Source organism: Salmo trutta, chromosome 15 (assembly GCF_901001165.1).
Source record: "Salmo trutta chromosome 15, fSalTru1.1, whole genome shotgun sequence".
NCBI lineage: Eukaryota > Metazoa > Chordata > Actinopteri > Salmoniformes > Salmonidae > Salmo > Salmo trutta.
In genome coordinates, this window is record NC_042971.1 from 38955833 (window position 1) to 38973676 (window position 17844).

The following is a 17844-nucleotide window of genomic DNA, read 5'->3' on the forward strand; positions in this document are numbered from 1 at the left end:
GTGAAGTGGTAGTAGAACCTTGGATGTTCAGTTCTACTTAACCGTATAACTCACTAGTGTGTGTAGTGTCATGTTTAAGTGTGTTATCGCACTTAATAGCCTGAGTGCTTTACACCTTCTTCAGATTGGGTTACAGAGACTGCAGGTATTTAGTAGGTTGCCTAGTATTGCAAGCACACTGTCTTATGAAATTGTGTAGTTAATAAAGATCATTGTTTGCTATATCTGTGTTGAGTTTTAGTGTCCTATCCTTTGTCACTGGACCATACCGGTCAAACAAAGAGGGTGGCAGCATCACGCTGGTGGTCTAGCAAGCATTATCACAATAACAACAGTTTAGAGATATTATGCAATGCTGAATCATCGATTTCATGGTGATTCCTATTTATGAAAAGATTTCTGGCAAGTCGATGTGTTGGAGTATACACAAAGCTGATGTATTAACCAAAACGAGGATTGCAATGCAACTGAATCAGTTGGTGATTGATATTGAAATCCGAAGCTTTTGAGCACCAATATCATCAACCAGTTGCTTTCCTTTGCTCCGCTCATTGATCCAAGACCCTTTAATTTCTTTCAAATGTCATTTGAATTAATCATTAAAAAATATATTTGCATTGAATGTGCTAAAGAAATGGGGGGATCCCTAAGATGATCATTCAGTAGGACTAATATATTAATGTATTGTCATCATAAAATGGGATACAACAGATCTGCACAATATATTTTTTTTCTCCTCAAACTGTCACTGCAGGTTATCAGAACTGCTTGTTCAGTTCTCTTGGTGTTATTTCTATAAAATATGTATCATGTGGTTATAGTGAGTGGGGCATCATTGATGAGGAGAGCTCAGTTGCCTTGTACATTCATGTGATCTCTCAAGGATACCTGGGAAAAAGGCTGCTCAAAGGAAAGAAAGGTTGTTAGCTAGAGGAACGGTTAGTATAGATTAGTATGGAGTGCTATTACGTGACATAAATACATTTATTGTTCACTTAATTCAAGCGGATCCTGCAGCCTCTCCAAACATAGTCCTAATTGCAGGTCTAGTTGTTCGACAATTATCATCGTCTGAGTTGAGGGTGCCAAGTCCAGGGGTCTATTTTCTCTTCTTTCCAGAAGAGGAAGAACTTATCCCAGCCATGAAAGCTGCCAGGGCACGTGGGGACATTGCTTGCAATCGCTATGACAGGCTCATTGTCCACCCTCCCTCCCAAAAGCCTGGAAGGGATGAGAGAGCCAAGTTTGTGGGTTCGTAATGTCAACATCACAACACACAAACACTTACACACACCAACTGGTTGATGGACTGCTGAATTGTTTTTTTTGTTGCTTTGTTTGTTCTTTTCCATATGTCTATCTCTGATAAGCTACCCAGGAAAGGGCTAAAAATAACATATATTAACATATGTCGCATTAGAAACAGTGGCGGTCGGTGACGTTTAAGATGAGGGAGGACAATCTTTTTTTTTTTTACAAGCATGGCCTTATTTCTATTACACCATATTGGATGACTGTCATTCATATTCCATTCCCCCAACTCAATGTAACATTGATAGGTTTAGGCTACTACATGATACTCACATTTTCCCTATACCCATCATGAAGTTGCTACAACCTAGCCTATGAATTAAAGTTTACAACAGGCTGAACACTGTATGCTGGAAAAACACTCGGTTTGTTAGTTTTGATTAAAACGAAACCGCTATTAATGAAATACAAATACCAAACGTAATTTGTGTGGATTCCGCGAGTGCTAGCTGGCTGTACCTGTCGTCGTCGTGGGAAAGACTCATTGTTATCTTTCGTAAAACAGCTGGTTGCAGTAAAGAGCCAGCCTGGATACTAAGGAGATCCTGAGGGAAATCGATGAGTACCAACAGCTTTACTCTATGGAGGAACAACATACTCCATCATGGAAAGATCCGACTACCTCACAAAATAAGTTTAACCCAACAAAAAAATGAAAACAGATTCATCTACAGACACAGACTATTTACTTACCATTGAAGTAGAGGCTAGTGCTCTGGCTGGAATCCATGCAACACTGGAAAAGTTGTGTGAGGAGGTAGCAGGGCTGAGGGGGAGTTCAGAGTTTAGCCAGAGTGAAATTCTCAAGCTCCAAGGAGAGAACAAGGCACACACAGCCCAGGTTAAAATCCACGATTCCAACATGGATTGTCTACTCAAGAAAACAGGGTAATGAAGGAGTAGCTACTAGACATATAAAGTCGTAGCATGCATGAAAATCATTTTTTGGGGGGGATTCCTGAGGGCACATCCAATAATCCAGAGGGTGCGATCAGAGAATTCATGCAATCCGCCTTCAAACTTCCTATAGAGACTGTCAACAAGGTGGCTTTCCACCGAGTACACAGACTTAGAGCGACAAGACCAAGGGTCCCCGACCGATCATTGCAACATTTGAACACTACCAACAAAAGGAGCTGATCAAAAGCAGAGGAAGGGAGCTTAAAGGGACCAAATTCGGTCTCAATGACCAATTTCCAAGGGAGATAAACAAACGTCCTAAGAGACTGTATCTGGTACAGAGGCAACAGAGGGAGAAAGGTAAGCGTGCCTTTCTCGTTGTGGACAAACTCTTTATAGATGGACAGCTATTTCGAGACAGCTCCACAACACCATGGCTGTACTAAATTCTACCAGGACTTCAGGTTACAAAAAAAAGGAAGTTTGGGAACTGTAAAAATATCTGAACACTATGAAGTGGATATGAACACACACGTACTCAATTACATGCTCGCTTACACATACGGACTTATACATACACACACACACCTAATCTCGCTCTCTTCTCTCACTCTCTCTTTCTCTCTTTTCTCTTCTCTCCCTCCTCTCTCTCTATTGTCGAGAACTGGTCTATAATTTAATATGTTTCTTGTTTGTCTGTCTGTAACGAGTGTCGTGTGTGGAGGACCAAGACGCAACAGGGAAGTGTATACTCATCTTCTCTTTTTAATATATAAAAAAGAGAAACAAAAATAAACACATATACAATTAACAGAAACGACACTAACAGTTCTGTCAGGTGACAAGCACAAAACAGAATACAACTACCCACAATCCACAATACAAACACACCCCTAATTATAGGACCTTCAATCAGAGGCAACGATAGACAGCTGCCTCCAACTGAAGTCCCCAACACCAATTAACTAAACATAGAAATAAACTAACATAGAACAATAACCAAAACCCTGGACTAATAAATCAAATACCCCTCTCTACATGGACACAAACACACAACCACCCTGAACCACATAAAAAAAATACCCCCTGCCACGTCCTGACCAAACTAAACACTAACAAATAACACCTTTACAGGTCAGAACGTGACACTGTCTTTTTTATGTATTTGTCTACACGTTTATATATGTTTACAACAAGCAAGGGGAAGATATCAGAATAGGGGCATTGGGGAATAATAACATATTGTACGGAATACATTTGTACTGTAGTACAAAGTAATGCAAGGTCTCTTTCATGATCATGTGAAACGTCAATTGCTATGGAAATACTGGGATGTGTTTTTCAATGATGTTAAAGGTAATTATGATGCAACTTTGACGGTGATACAATATGGATTACAATTATCATCATGAATATTAAGGCTATACACACTACATGTTACACACATAGACACTCAACCATGCAAATTGGCAGAGTTATTATTTATTTGGACAGCAAACATTACAGTCTTAACATTATACAGACATTGTACATACTCTCACTAAATCACATCCAATGTCATACACATCAACCTACTCAGATTTACTGCGCAAATAATATCTTGTCTCAATTTTCTAAAATCTGTGGTATTGGCTCACACGCAAACAGGCAGGGGAATAAAACAAATATTGCTAGAACCTATTTCTTGAATTCTAAATATCAGACATTTGAAAGCTCTAATTTTGACCGTCATAGTACACAGTGTTAAGTACCTCAATAGACCGTAAAGGTAATCACACTACAAACTATCACCACCGTGCCCTTAAGGAAATCACAAATATTATGGACACATTAGAAACAGTGGATAATTGGAAACTAAAAAACCTGACCAAGTGAGATATACATGGAGGAGACTTAATTAAGGTAGTCGTCTTGACTACTTTCTTGTCTCATTCTCTCTTGCATCAAAGGTTACATTTTTTTTATAGGAGACAGAATGCGATCGGATCATCATCTAATTGGGCTTCACATAACTCTTTTAGAATTTCCACGTGGATGGGGATATTGGAAATGTAATCAAAGTTTACTGGAAGACAACTTATTTTTGAACTAAAACAAAATAATTAATAACAGAATTTTTCCAGTATAATATAAGTTCAGCAAATACCCTTATTGTTTGGGATACGTTTAAATGGTCATTCAATTCAATATTCATCAATAATGAAAAAGCAGCTTCTGGCTAAAGAGACAAGACTAACAAGGGAACTACATTAACTAATAGATAGCAATAAAAACGATACTACAGAGATACAAAATAAGTTAGAGGAAAAACAAAAAGAACTTGAGGAACTTATTCAAGAACGATCTAATGTAATCTATTACAAAAATAAAGCAAACTGGATGGAATATGGAGAAAAATGCACAAAATTCTTCCTGGATCTCCAATACAGGAACGCTAACAAAAATAATTTGCAGAAACTTGTTACTGAAGACGGAGTCATCTATGATTCTCCAAATTATATTTTGAAAGAGGAAGCTAAATATTGTAGGCAGATGTTGTCTTTTTTAGGCTATTAAATCCTTTCAGTCTGGAAAAACCCCAGGGCTTGATGGCATACCGGTAAAGGTATATCAATCCTTTTTTTATATACTAAAAGATCCATTGTTAGATTGTTTTATCTACTCCTATAGAAATTGTAGTCTGTCAGGTACTCAGCAGGTCTGATTTCTCTATTATTAAAACAAGACCCAGATGGCAAATATAAAGATCCAGTCTATCTAAAAAACTGGCGCACCTTACACTTCAATGTAGTGATGCAAAAATACTAGTGAAATGCATAGCACTCAAAATTAAAAGGGTTTTACCAGGTATTGTTCATCCTGATCAGACAGGTTATTTTACATGGACGATACCTTGGAGATAATATACGACAACTACTAGACATAATAGAACATCACGAAACATCTAAGAAGCCAGGCCTGGTATTTATAGCGGATTTTGAAAAGACATTTGATAAAGTAAGACTGGATTTTATTTATAAATGCCTGGATTTTTTCAATTTCGATGATTCTCTTATAAAATGGTTAAAAATAATGTATAGGTGTAAAATAGTAAATAGCGGCTACTTCTCAGAGAGTTTTGAATTGTCAAGAGGAGTTAAACAAGGGTGTCCGCTGTCACCATATCTATTCATTATGGCCATCGAAATGCTAGCTATTAAAATCAGATCCAATAACAACATTAGAGGATTAGAAATCCAAGGCTTAAAAACAAAGGTGTCCATGTATGCCAATGACTCAAGTTTTATATTAAGCCCGCAAGCTAGATCCCTGCAATGTCTCATTGAAGATCTAGATAACTTTTCTGTACTCTCTGGACTAAAATCTAATTATGATAAGTGTACAATATTGGATCATTAAAAAACTTTTACATTACCCTGCAGTTTACCTATAAAATGGGCTGATGGTGAAGTAGACATACTTGGTATTCATATCACAAAATATATAAATAAGCTCTCCGCAGTGAATTTCAGTAGAAAACGTAAAAATAGACAAGATCCTGCAGCCATGGAGAGGTAAATACCTGTAGTCATATCTCAGTTTACTCACTTACTTATGGTGCTGCCTACTCCTGATGATTCGTTTTTCAAATCATATGAGCAAAAAATATTTCACTTTATCTGGGACGTTAAACCAGACAAAATAAAGTGTGCCTATCTATATAATGAATATGAAATGGGTGGGTTGAGATTATTAAATATAAAAGCACTAAACCTCTCTTTAAAAGCTTCACCTATTCAAAGGTTTTACTATAACCCTAAATGGTTCTCAAGTAGACCACTAAGAAAAGCTCATCCATTGTTTAAAAATGTCCCTTTCTCCTTTGTGCAGATTGCCATGTCTCATTTTCGATTAATTGAAAATTATACTTTTTTCAGAGTATCTCTCTTTTCTAACAAGCATTGCAGAGCTGGCTACAATTTAAATTTCATCCCTCTGAAAAGATAGAACAAATATTACAACAAATACTATGGCTGAACTCAAATGTGCTGGTTGATAAAATAGCTGTATTTATGGGAAAGATGTTTGAAAAGGGTATTTTGTTCTTAAATTATATTGTAAATTGGAATCATAGAGTTATGTCCTTCATGGAGTTATCAGAATTGTACGGGAAAGTCTGTTCTATCCAAGAGTACCACCAATTGATTACAGCATTACCCCAAAAATGGAGGAGGCAGGTGGCAGCAGGAGGAGGTAGGGAACTGGTCTGTCTGCCCAATATAAAGGATCAAAACTGGTGGAGGAATAAAAATAGCATAAATAGGAAAGTATTCCAGTTTCATTTGAGGACCAGGATGTTGACAACTGTGCCATACAGATTGAAAAATAGTTGGGAAGAGACTTTTGATGTACTGATTCGAAGGTACAGGGTGTATGAGTTGATATATAAAACAACACAAGATTCAAGGCTATGTGCTTTTCAGCTAAAATTATTGTATTGAATTCTTGCCACTAACAAAATGTTGAATATTTGGGGCATAAAATCATCAAAGCTCTGCAGATTTTGTTATGAGGACACAGAATTAATAGACCATTTATTTTGGTATTGCCCTCAGGTAGCCTGTTTCTGGTCTCAGGTTCAGGAATGGCTGAAAATGCATAGCATTGATCTAAAATTGACCCTAGAAATAGTACTGTTAGGAGATCTGGAGAGACTGGGTCAGTCAATTACTAGTATACTAATATTCTTAGTAAAATTATTTATCTTCATCTCGCAATCTGTGGATTATATTCGATTAGATAGATTGAAATTGTTCGTTAAACATCACAGCAGAGTTGAAAGATATATGTTGCTTAGAAATCCGAAGAGGGTGGCCAGCAGAGATAATGTAAATGTAAAATGTAAATGTAGATAGGTGGGATGGGCTGAGGGAAGCTGAGGGTTGGGATGGGGAATTGGAGACAAGTGGGAGTGGAGTTGCTGTGCGGGAGATAGAACGATGGTCAAAGATAAAAGTAAAAAATAAAACATAATAAAAAGTATGTTTGAATGACACTGAGGGGCAGTGTTTTTACAGCTAATGCCGGTTTGCCTGAGGCTGATGCCGTGCAGGTGTTTGTACATTAAATGCATACAAGAACACACACATACATGTAATAGTGCCAGACATGCACACAAATATAGTTGGCATTGGTGTTACATGTACGATTTTAGTTGTCCTTGATGTCCTTTGTTTTTTTTGTTTTCTGTTGTTGTTTTTTCTGCATTGTTGTTTGCTGTTTTCTTCTGTGTTTTTCTTTTTCTCTCTTTAGTTCATTTTATATATATATAAAAAGATATATAAAAATATATATATAAATATATATATTTTTTATATATATATAAAAAGATAAAAAGATCTTGGAGGGTTCAGGTTCATGTCTTTTGGCCTGGTGGGACATCTGTCAACGTGCCCTTGAGCAGGACTTTGACCCTGGATGCTTCTGTGTGTCGCTCTGAATGGGAGTCTGTTGGATGAATGGTGTGGTGTAGTTGTTGAGCGGCTTCACTGCAAGTATATTGTATGTTTCGGATATTCAATAAAACATTTAAAATATATAAATAAATACAAATATAAATAAATAAAACGTTTACAATGCAGGTGCACAGGTCGAGAGACAAATTTGAGTAATCGAGGTGACAGACAGTAACACATTCAATACCTCCTTGCACACTCTTGCCTGCATCTACAGTTGAAGTCGGATGTTTACATACACCTCAGCCAAATACATTTAAACTCAGTTTTTCACAATACCTGACATTTAATCCTAGTAATAATTCCCTGTCTTAGGTCAGTTAGGATCACCACTTCATTTTAAGAATGTGAAATGTCAGATTGATAGTAGAGAGAATTATTTATTTCAGCTTTTATTTCTTTCATCACATTCCCAGCAGATCAGAAGTTTACATAAACTCCATTAGTATTTGGTAGCTTTGCCTTAAAATTGTTAACCTTGGATCAAACGTTTCGGGTAGCCTTCCACAAGCTTCCCACAATAAGTTGGGTGAATTTCGGCCCATTCCTCCTGACATAGCTGGTGTAGCTGAATCAGGTTTGTAGGACTCCTTGCTCGCACACGCTTTTTCAGTTCAGCCAAATGCATTTTCTATGGGATTGAGGTCAGGGATTTGTGATGTCCACTCCAATACCTTGACTTTGTTATCCTTAAGCCATTTTGCCACACAGACTTGTGGAGGTCTACCATTTTTTCTGAGGTCTTGGCTGGTTTCGTTTGATTTTCCGATCATGTCAAGCAAAGAGGCACTGAGTTTGAAGGTAGGCCTTGAAATACATCCACAGGTACACCTACAATTGACTCAAATTATGTCAATTAGCCTATCAGAAGCTTCTGAAGCCATGACATCATTTTCTGGAATTTTCCAAGCTGTTTAAAGCCACAATCAACATAGTGTTTGTAAACTTCTGACCCACTGGAATTGTGATACAGTGAATTATAAGTGAAATAATCTGTCTGTGAACAATTGTTGGAAAAATGTATTGTGTCATGCACAAAGTAGATGTCCTAACTGACTTTCCAAAACTATAGTTTGTTAAGAAGAAATTTATGGAGTGGTTGAAAAACGAGATTTAATGACTCTAACCTAAGTGTATGTAAACTTCCGACTTCAACTGTAGCTGATCAGAGGTGTAATCATTACAGTTGCAAATTAGAGTTCCTATTGGACAAATTCAGATATGTTTATTCCTGTTTCTTTCCATTTGCTTCCGTTTAAGAAAAGTTTTTCAACAGAATAGGTGGAATGAATACACCACTGATCACACGTAAACACGGTTCACTTTCATAGCAGCCATTTACAAACAGCATGAACATTTTTCTTGTTGTATAGTTCCTTCTCGCATCTACGTGCTCTCTTCCCACCTTTTCCCTTAGCTTGTGGAATTCAGTGCACAACACATCAGCTGTCAGTGACCAGGCGAAAAAAAAAAATAAATCCAAGCCAAACCTTCATATCATAACCGCTAACCGCTAAACACAGCCCACATCGTTGTCACCATATTAGCTAACATTAGTAACATCATAGTCGACATAGCTACTAGAACTAACGCCTTAGTAAACCCGCTACAATCATGCAGTACTGTGTACAATCAGCAAGCAGTTTAGCAGTTACACCGGCGGGCCCCGGTGGCAATAAATAAAACCAAAAGCTTACCTTGACTTGGAAGAGTTCCAGTGTTGGATAGCCATAGCCAGCTAGCAACATAGCATCCCTCTCTGAGCCAGATGTTTGAGTAGGCTAAAGTAGCTAGCTGCATTTGCTAGCTAAATCAAAGTGAAAATAAGAAAATACAACTAAATATAGCTATCTCTCTCTCTTCCTCTCTCTCTTGCTTATCCTTCATTTTTAAAGAAGTTATTTTGCTTTAAAGCTGTTCTTCAACTATTGTATTTCTCTCTTTGCTAGCTAGCTGTAGCTTATGCTTTCAGTACTAAATACATTTTCTTTGATTGGGTGGACAACATGTCATTTCATGCTGCAAGAGCCGTGATAGGTTGGAGAACGTCATCCGGAAGTTGTCATAATTACTTTGTAAGTCTATGGAAGGGGGTGAGAAACATGAGCCTCCGAGGTTTTGTATTGAAGTCAATGTACCCAGAGGAGGGTGGAAACTAGCTTTCCTCCGGCTACACCCGGGTGCTACCCTACAGTGCTGTTGAGGCTACTGTAGACCTTCATTGCTAAACATTGTGTTTTAATCAATTATTTGGTGACGTGAATATATTTAGTATAGTTTTATTTAAAATTCACTGAAGAGCATGGTCCTCCCCTTCCTCCTCTCACGAGCCTCCACTGCTTAGAAATAAGGTTAATGAAATCAATAACTTGCTAACATCAGATAACATTCATATACAGTGCCTTCAGAAAGTATTCACAACCCTTGACTTTTTCCACATTTTAAAATGGATGAATTTAAAATGGATTCAATTTAGATTTTGTCACTGGCCTACACACAATACCCCATAATGTCAAAGTGGAATTATGTTTTTAGAAATGTTTTCTAATTAATTAAAAATGAAAAGCTGAAATGTCTTGAGTCAATAAGTATTCAACACCTTTCTTATGGCAAGCCTAAATGCACTGTACACAAATATGAACGCCACATGTAACAATTTCTAAGATTTTAATGACTTACAGTTCATATACACTACCGGTCAAAAGTTTTAGAACACCTGCTCATTCAAGGGTTTTTCTTTATTTTTACTATTTTCTACATTGTAGAATAATAGTGAAGACATCAAAACTATAACACATATATAACACATATGGAATCATGTAGTAACCAAAAAAGTGTTAAAGAAATCAAAATATATTTTATATTTGAGATTCTTCAAATAGCCACCCTTTGCCTTGATGACAGCTTTGCGCACTTTAGGCAGTTCAAACCGGGATTCATCCATGAAGAGTACATTTCTCCAGCGTGCCAGTGACCATCGAAGGTGAGCATTTGCCCACTGAAGTCGGTTACACCTCTGAACTGCAGTCAGGTCAAGACCCTGGTGAGGACGACGAGCACGCAGATGAGCTTCCCTGAGACTGTTTCTGACAGTTTGTGCAGAAATTCTTTGGTGGCTGGTCTCAGACGATTCCGCAGGTGAAGAAGTGGGATATGGAGGTCCTGGGCTGGCATGGTTACACATGGTCTGCGGTTGTGAGGTCGGTTGGATGCACTACCATATTCTCTAAAACGACATTGCTTATGGTAGAGAAATTGGTAGAGAAATTAACATTCAGTTCTCTGGCAACAGCTCTGGTGGACATTCCTGCAGTCAGCATGCCAATTGCACGCTCCCGCAAAACTTGAGACATCTGTGGCATTTTGTTGTGTGACAAAACTGCACATTTTAGACTGGCCTTTTATTGTCCCCAGCACAAGGTGCACCTGTGTAATGATCATGCATATCAAGAAGCTGATTAAACAGCCACACCTGTCAGGTGGATGGATTATCTTTGCAAATGAGAAATGCTCACTATGTAAACAAATTTGTGCACAACATTTTACAGAAATAAGCTTTTTGTGCGTATGGAAAATTACAGGGATCTTTTATTTCAGCTAATAACACATGGGACCAACACTTTGCATGTTGCATTTATATTTATGTTCAGTATAAGTTCAGGAGTAAAAATGTGCTTGTCACGACTTCTGCCGAAGTCGATGCCCCTCCTTGTTCGGGTGGTGCTCGGCGGTCGACGTCACCAGTCTTCTAGCCATCATTGATCCATTTTTAATTTTCCATTGGTTTTGTTTTGTCTTCCTACACACCTGGTTCCTATCCCATTAATTACATGCTGTGTATTTAACCCTCTGTTTCCCCTCATGTCCTTGTCGGAGATTGTTTGTGGTTATGTGTTTGTGAATTTTGTATAGGTGTGCTACGGGTATGTTTACTCATGTTTATTTTTTTATGTACGTTGGTTTCTTGGAGTTTGTTTTATAATAATTAAACTACTCCAGTTACACCAAGTTGGTTTCTCCTGCACCTGACTTCCCTGCCACCTACACACACGACAATGACAGTGCTTAAAAAGTCACATAATAAGTTGCAAGTTACCTCATCTCTGGACCCCACACATACAATTATCTGTAAGGTATATCAGTCGAGCAGTAAATTTCAAACACAAATTCAACCACAAAGACCAGGGAGGCTTTCTAATGCCTCGCAAAGAAGGGCACCTATTTGTAGATGGGTAAAAATTTAAAAAAGTAGACATTGAATATCCTTTTGAGCATGATGTTATTAGTTACACTTTGGATGGTGTATCAATACACCCAGTGACTACAAAGATACAGGTGTCCTTCCTTACTCAGTTGCCGGAGAGGAAGGAAACCGCTCAGGGATTTCACAATGAGGCCAATGGTGACTTTAAAACAGTTACAGAGTTTAATGACCGTGATAGGAGAAAACTGAGGATGGATCAACAACATTGTAGTTACTCTACAATACTAATGTAAATTACAGAGTGAAAACAAGGAAGCCTGTACAGAATGAAAATATTCCAAAACATACATCCTGTTTGCAATAAGTCACTAAAGTTAAAACTGCAAAAAATGTAGCAAAGAAATTACATTTATGTCCTGAATACAAATGTTATGTTTGGGGCAAATCCAACACAACACATCACTGTTGCGGTATATGTTCAGAGCCATATCCCTGTAATACTTAGAGATGATCTCATGTCAAGTGTTGAAGTGTTGTAGTTGCAAGTATACCTGCCTCATCTAAAGCCTATGATTTTAGGGTGTTTTATATAGGCCACCAAGTGCTAACAGTCAGTATCTAGGTAATGTGTGTAAAATGCTTGATTGTGTGTGTGATGTTAAGAGTGTGTGATGTTAAGAGGTCTATTTTTTGGGTGACCTGAACATTGACTGGTTAGCAACTAACTGTCCTAACTGTCCTCTCATGTCGCAAGGATCTGTACACAATTCCTGGAAGCTGAGAATGGCACAGTTCTTTCATGGCCTGCATACTCACCAGACATGTCACCCATTGAGCATTTTGGGATGCTCTGGATCAACATGTACGACAGCGTGTTCCAGTTCCCACCAATATCCAGCAACTTTGCAAAGTCATTGAAGAGGAGTGGAACAACATTCCACAATCAACAGCCTGATCAACCCTTTGCGAACGACATGTCACGTTGCATGAGGCAAGTTGTGGTCACACCAGAAACTGACTGGTTTTCTGATCCGTGCCCCTACCTTTTTTTAAGGTATCTGTGACCAGCAGATGCATATCTGTATTCCCAGTCATGTGAAATACATAGAGTAGGGCCTAACGAATGTATTTAAATTGACTGATTTCCTTATATGAACTTTTACTCAGTAAAATATTTGAAATTGTTGCATGTTGCGTTTATATTTTTGTTCAGTATATAATCCATCCAATTTATAAAGCCCCAAAACTAGGCTCCGGGTTTAGCTAAATATAAATTGTAAGAGAAGAGAGCTCTGCTTGTCAATTAAAGTGTCAACTCGAGTGATGGCATTGTAATAGCTAATTTCCTTGAGAACCAAACTGCACCTGTTAATAAACTGGGCATGGAGAAGCGCGGTCCCGAGTGAAATCTGTGGGCGCGCTCTTTATGGCACGTCGCAAAAGAGGGGGAGCAAACTGGCACGAGCCTTCCGTCGTTGTCAGGGACGGGGTGCATCTGTGGAAAAAAGATAGGACATAACAATAGCATCATCCAGTTTCGGTGTACATTGATCCAGGGTGCGTCATAGGAAACGAACACGAACATGGCGCTCCTTTATATAACATAATGTACACGACACATGGAATGGCCAATATATTTTTTTGTTTGCTGGACTACGAAGAAGAGTGCACAATAAAATGGAGTGGTAGGGGGGCAAAGGCGCGCTGTCTCCATCACAGGGAGGCGCGTCCACCTGCTGATACAGGGAGTCCGGGCTTGGGAAAAACATGGTGAGGTCGCACTCGCTGCATTGAGGAGAAGATACAGTTTCCATCTGTCAAATAAATAACTGTAAATGGAATGATGGCGACGGGAAAAGCGCAGCCCGTGTGAAAAGAGAGGTAAGTTAAATGTTGTACAATGACGAATATGGTTCTCAGTTCAGGGCAACACACTTGCATAAAGAATATGCAACGTAAAATAGCCTACAATTTCTTCGGCTGCATTCGAGAGAAAAGGGGGGAGGGTATTTTATGTATCACGCTAAATCAACATTCATCTGTTGTGTTTGTATATTTAAGAATGTATTTAATTGAATACAGTTACTTCACTTTTAAACTGTGCAGAAAAGCAATTGTCATAAAATGCTTCGAAAGACAACATTCCTTATTTAGAAAAAAGTGATACCCTACATTGGAGCATTAGAGGTACCAGCAAACTGCACCCCATATCCCATCCCCCAAAACACACAGACACACAACACACAGGCAATATGAGAATTGTCAGTCCAGATCGTGGACAACCTTTGCAGTATTTGGCAGTGCTTAGTTCAATAAACAAGGTGCTTAAACTTGAACATTTCACTGAATAATGTGCTCCCCTTGGCATGAAATCGACCATTGCTCTGTGCTCCCAGATTCATTTATTTTCAGCATGGAGTTTCCAGCTTTTCTTCTTTCCCTGTGGTTAGATGCTGTGTTCAATTTCCGTTCATATTTGTATGTGACATAAGGTCAGACCTGTCGAACTCGCATAAATACATTCTTAGTGTTTACAAAAAGGACAAGCAAATAAAAATTGTCTCAACATTATTGTTATTACAGTATTATTATCATTGTAAAATGTAATCTCTATCCTACTTCTCACATGGATGGCAATAACATATATGGAGCTCTCTGCCAAATTGCAGGGATAGCTTAACTAAATGATTCACCCTCTTTCCAGAATAATGCCTGGATAAAGCTATCCTTCACAGGTGGTTGTCCCTAAGAGGCAGAGTTTAACTCAACAACATTCCTTTGTGAAAGGGCTGGGGAATTGTTTATCAGGCTTAATTATGCATAAGTGTTCATTTGAAATTGAAGGTCATTTTTTTGGTTTCATGTTTTTGAAAATACAGTAGATAAGAGGACGAAATACACCCTCTTAATTTAGCCCAGAGTGTCCCCAATAATAGGCACTGAACATCCTTTAATTTGATCAGGTCTGTATATCAACTCAAGCAGGGTTCCTGCTAAGAGCTACCCATCCCAGTGCCAGACCTAGTACGTTTCCTTTACTGTCCCAAGGTGTTGTTTGGTTGCCCAGCCCCAGGTCGCTCCATTGATGTTATAAGGCACTAAAGTAGTTTTGAAGAAATATGCAGTTTTATTCCCATCCCATTATGTTTGAAAGTGAATAGGATTAGGCATGTTCAGGGTGAGACAACAACAATCCACTTCATGTAGTCCTCTGTGCCTCCGTTCTATGGGTTTTGTCTTCCATACTTCAGCAGCCCAAGGTTCTCAGAGAGAACTAGAGAGAGAGCAGGTCCTTGAAGGCTGGGCTGCACACAGCACTGCATTGTGTTTATCTGAAAGTAGTGCCAGAGGGGGAGGAGCGAGGCTGCCTGGGAGGTTGGGTGAAAGGTTGTACCAATACCTGGGCAGACGTCTCACTGATTAACACATTTCAGTCTTCTATATAGGAGCCGGTATGTATGGTATCAACCGGTATTTCCCACCAGTTAAAATGACCATACAGAACATGAAAAGACAAGTTTTCATACGATTTAACCTGTTGAATAGTGGACAAATGTTATTGTGCCTGGTTGTCAGTCATTCATTTATTCACTCAGAGATAACCCCCTCCCTGCCTCAGTACTGCATTGTTGCGGTGACTGTGGCGCTGCTCGGCATCGGAGGGAGTTGAGGTAGCATGCTGTAATTAACAGAAAGATAACGACCCCGTGAGATGGGTGGCTCAGCTCTTTTTGATTACTTTCATGACTGCAGGGAAAGAGTCTGAACTGAGCTTCCTTGTCACGCCCTAACCATAGAGAGCCCTTGGTTCTCTATGGTGTAGTAGGTCAGGGTGTGACTAAGGGGTGATCTAGTATGTCTATATCTATGTTGGTGCTAATATGGTTCCCAATTAGAGGCAGCGGTTTATCGTTGCCTCTGATTGGGGATCATATTTAGGTACTTAGTCCCCACCTGTGTTTTGTGGGATATTGATTGATTGTTAGTGTGTTTGGGCACGACGTCCTCACGGTATTTGTAAGTTTTGTTATTTTGTTTTGTTAGTTTCACTTAAATAAATATGTGGAACTATACTCACGCTGCACCTTGGTCCGCTTATTTCGAAGAACATGACAGAATATCCCACCAAACCAGGACCAAGCAGCGTGTGTGTTCACCAGGTAAAGGAGTTTTGGACATGGGAAGAAGTGATGGGTGAATGCGAAACCCTTCCTTGGTGGCAGACGGAAGGTAATAATGGAGGACAGCGACGACGCCAGGGTTCGCAGCCACAGAAGCCCAAGGACAACCCCAAGTTTTTTTTTGTTGGGGGGGGGGGGGGCACAAGGGGTGGCTGGTCGAGCCGAGGAGAGTGCCAGAGCCCGAATGGCAAACTCTGGAGAAGCGTGTCGTCAGACCACGGCCACAGAAACCCCAAGATTTCTTTTTGGGGGGGGGCACATGGAGCTGGCGGCTGAGCCATGGGGAGAGCCAGAGACTGTCAGGGAGGCAATGGAGAAGTTGGGAGAGAGAGAGATGAGAGAGATGTTGTGCAAGTGTGTTCTGCTCAACATTCGACCAGAAGATCCGGTTAGCAGTCTGGTGAAACCTGTGTCGGCTCCACGCATCAGGCCTCCAGTGCGCCTCCCCAGTCCGGTACACCCTGTGCCTGCTCCTCACACTCGCCCTGAAGTGCGTGTCCCCAGTCCGGTACGTCCTGTGCCTGCTCCTCGCACTCGCCCTGAAGTGCGTGTCCCCAGTCCGGTGCCACCTGTGCTGGCTCCACGCATCAGGCCTCCAGTGCGCCTCCCCAGTCCGGTACGTCCTGTGCCTGCTCCTCGCACTCATCCTGAAGTGCATGTCACCAGTCCGGTGCCACCTGTACCAGCTCCACGCATCAGGCCTCCAGTGCGCATTCACAGTACAGAGCTTCCTGCGACGGTCCGCAGTCCGGAACCTCCTGCGACGGTCCACAGTCCGGAACCTCCTTAGACGGTCCACGGTCCGGAACCTCCAGCGACGTTCCACGGTCCGGAACCTCCAGCGACGGTCAACGGTCCGGAACCTCCAGACCGTCAACGGTCCGGAGCTTCCAGGCAAGGCGTCCAGTCCAGCTCCAAGGCCAGAGCCTTCTTCTGCGCCAGTGCCCAGTCCAGGCACGGCGTCCAGTCCAGCTCCAGGGTGGGAGCCTTCTTCTGCGCCGGTGCCCAGTCCAGGCACGGCGTCCAACCCAGCTCCATGGCCGGAGCCCTCCTTTGCGCTGGTGCCCAGTCCAGGCACGGCGTCCAACCCAGCTCCATAGCCGGAGTCCTCCTTTGTGCCGATGCCCAGTCCAGGCACAGCGTTCAGCCCGGCGCGATGGCCGGATCTGGGGTCTGGGCGGGGGCTACGACCTGCACCGGAGCCGCCACCGACACTAATCACCCCCCCTCACCCTCACCATTTGGTTTCAGGTTTTGCGGCCAAAGTCCGCACCTTTGGGGGGGTACTGTCATGCCCTGACCATAGAGAGCCCTTGGTTCTCTATGGTGTAGTAGGTCAGGGCGTGACTAGGGGGTGATCTAGTATGTCTATTTCTATGTTGGTGCTAATATGGTTCCCAATTATCGTTGCCTCTGATTGGGGATCATATTTAGGTAGTTATTTCCCCACCTGTGTTTTGTCGGATATTGATTGATTGTTAGTGTGTTTGGGCACTACGTCCTCACGGTCTTTGTACGTTTTGTTATTTTATTTTGTTAGTTTCACTTAAATAAATATGTGGAACTATACTCATGCTGCGCCTTGGTCCGCTCATTTCCAAGAACGTGACATTCCTCTCTAGTGGGACAGACATTAGAGCAGAGCAGAGTGCTGAGATCTTTAGCTGCTCATGCTGGGCCTGTAACATTCACAATGCTTCTAATCTCTATCCTCCTCACTGGCAGGCAGATACAAACACCAACCCCACTGCTG

General features: G+C 40.6%; 1 protein-coding gene and 1 pseudogene across 1 annotated transcript in view; one reads left to right on the plus strand and one right to left on the minus strand.

Annotated features, from left to right (window-relative positions):
- LOC115148300 (uracil phosphoribosyltransferase homolog) overlaps positions 1–17844 on the minus strand; it is a 61297-nt pseudogene that overhangs the window by 25386 nt on the left and 18067 nt on the right.
- LOC115148983 (neurite extension and migration factor-like) overlaps positions 13412–17844 on the plus strand; it is an 84430-nt gene continuing 79997 nt past the window's right edge. The window contains exon 1 of the mRNA XM_029691365.1: positions 13412–13791. The gene's annotated coding sequence lies outside the window, so the exon portion shown is untranslated. The remainder of the gene's footprint in view (positions 13792–17844) is intronic.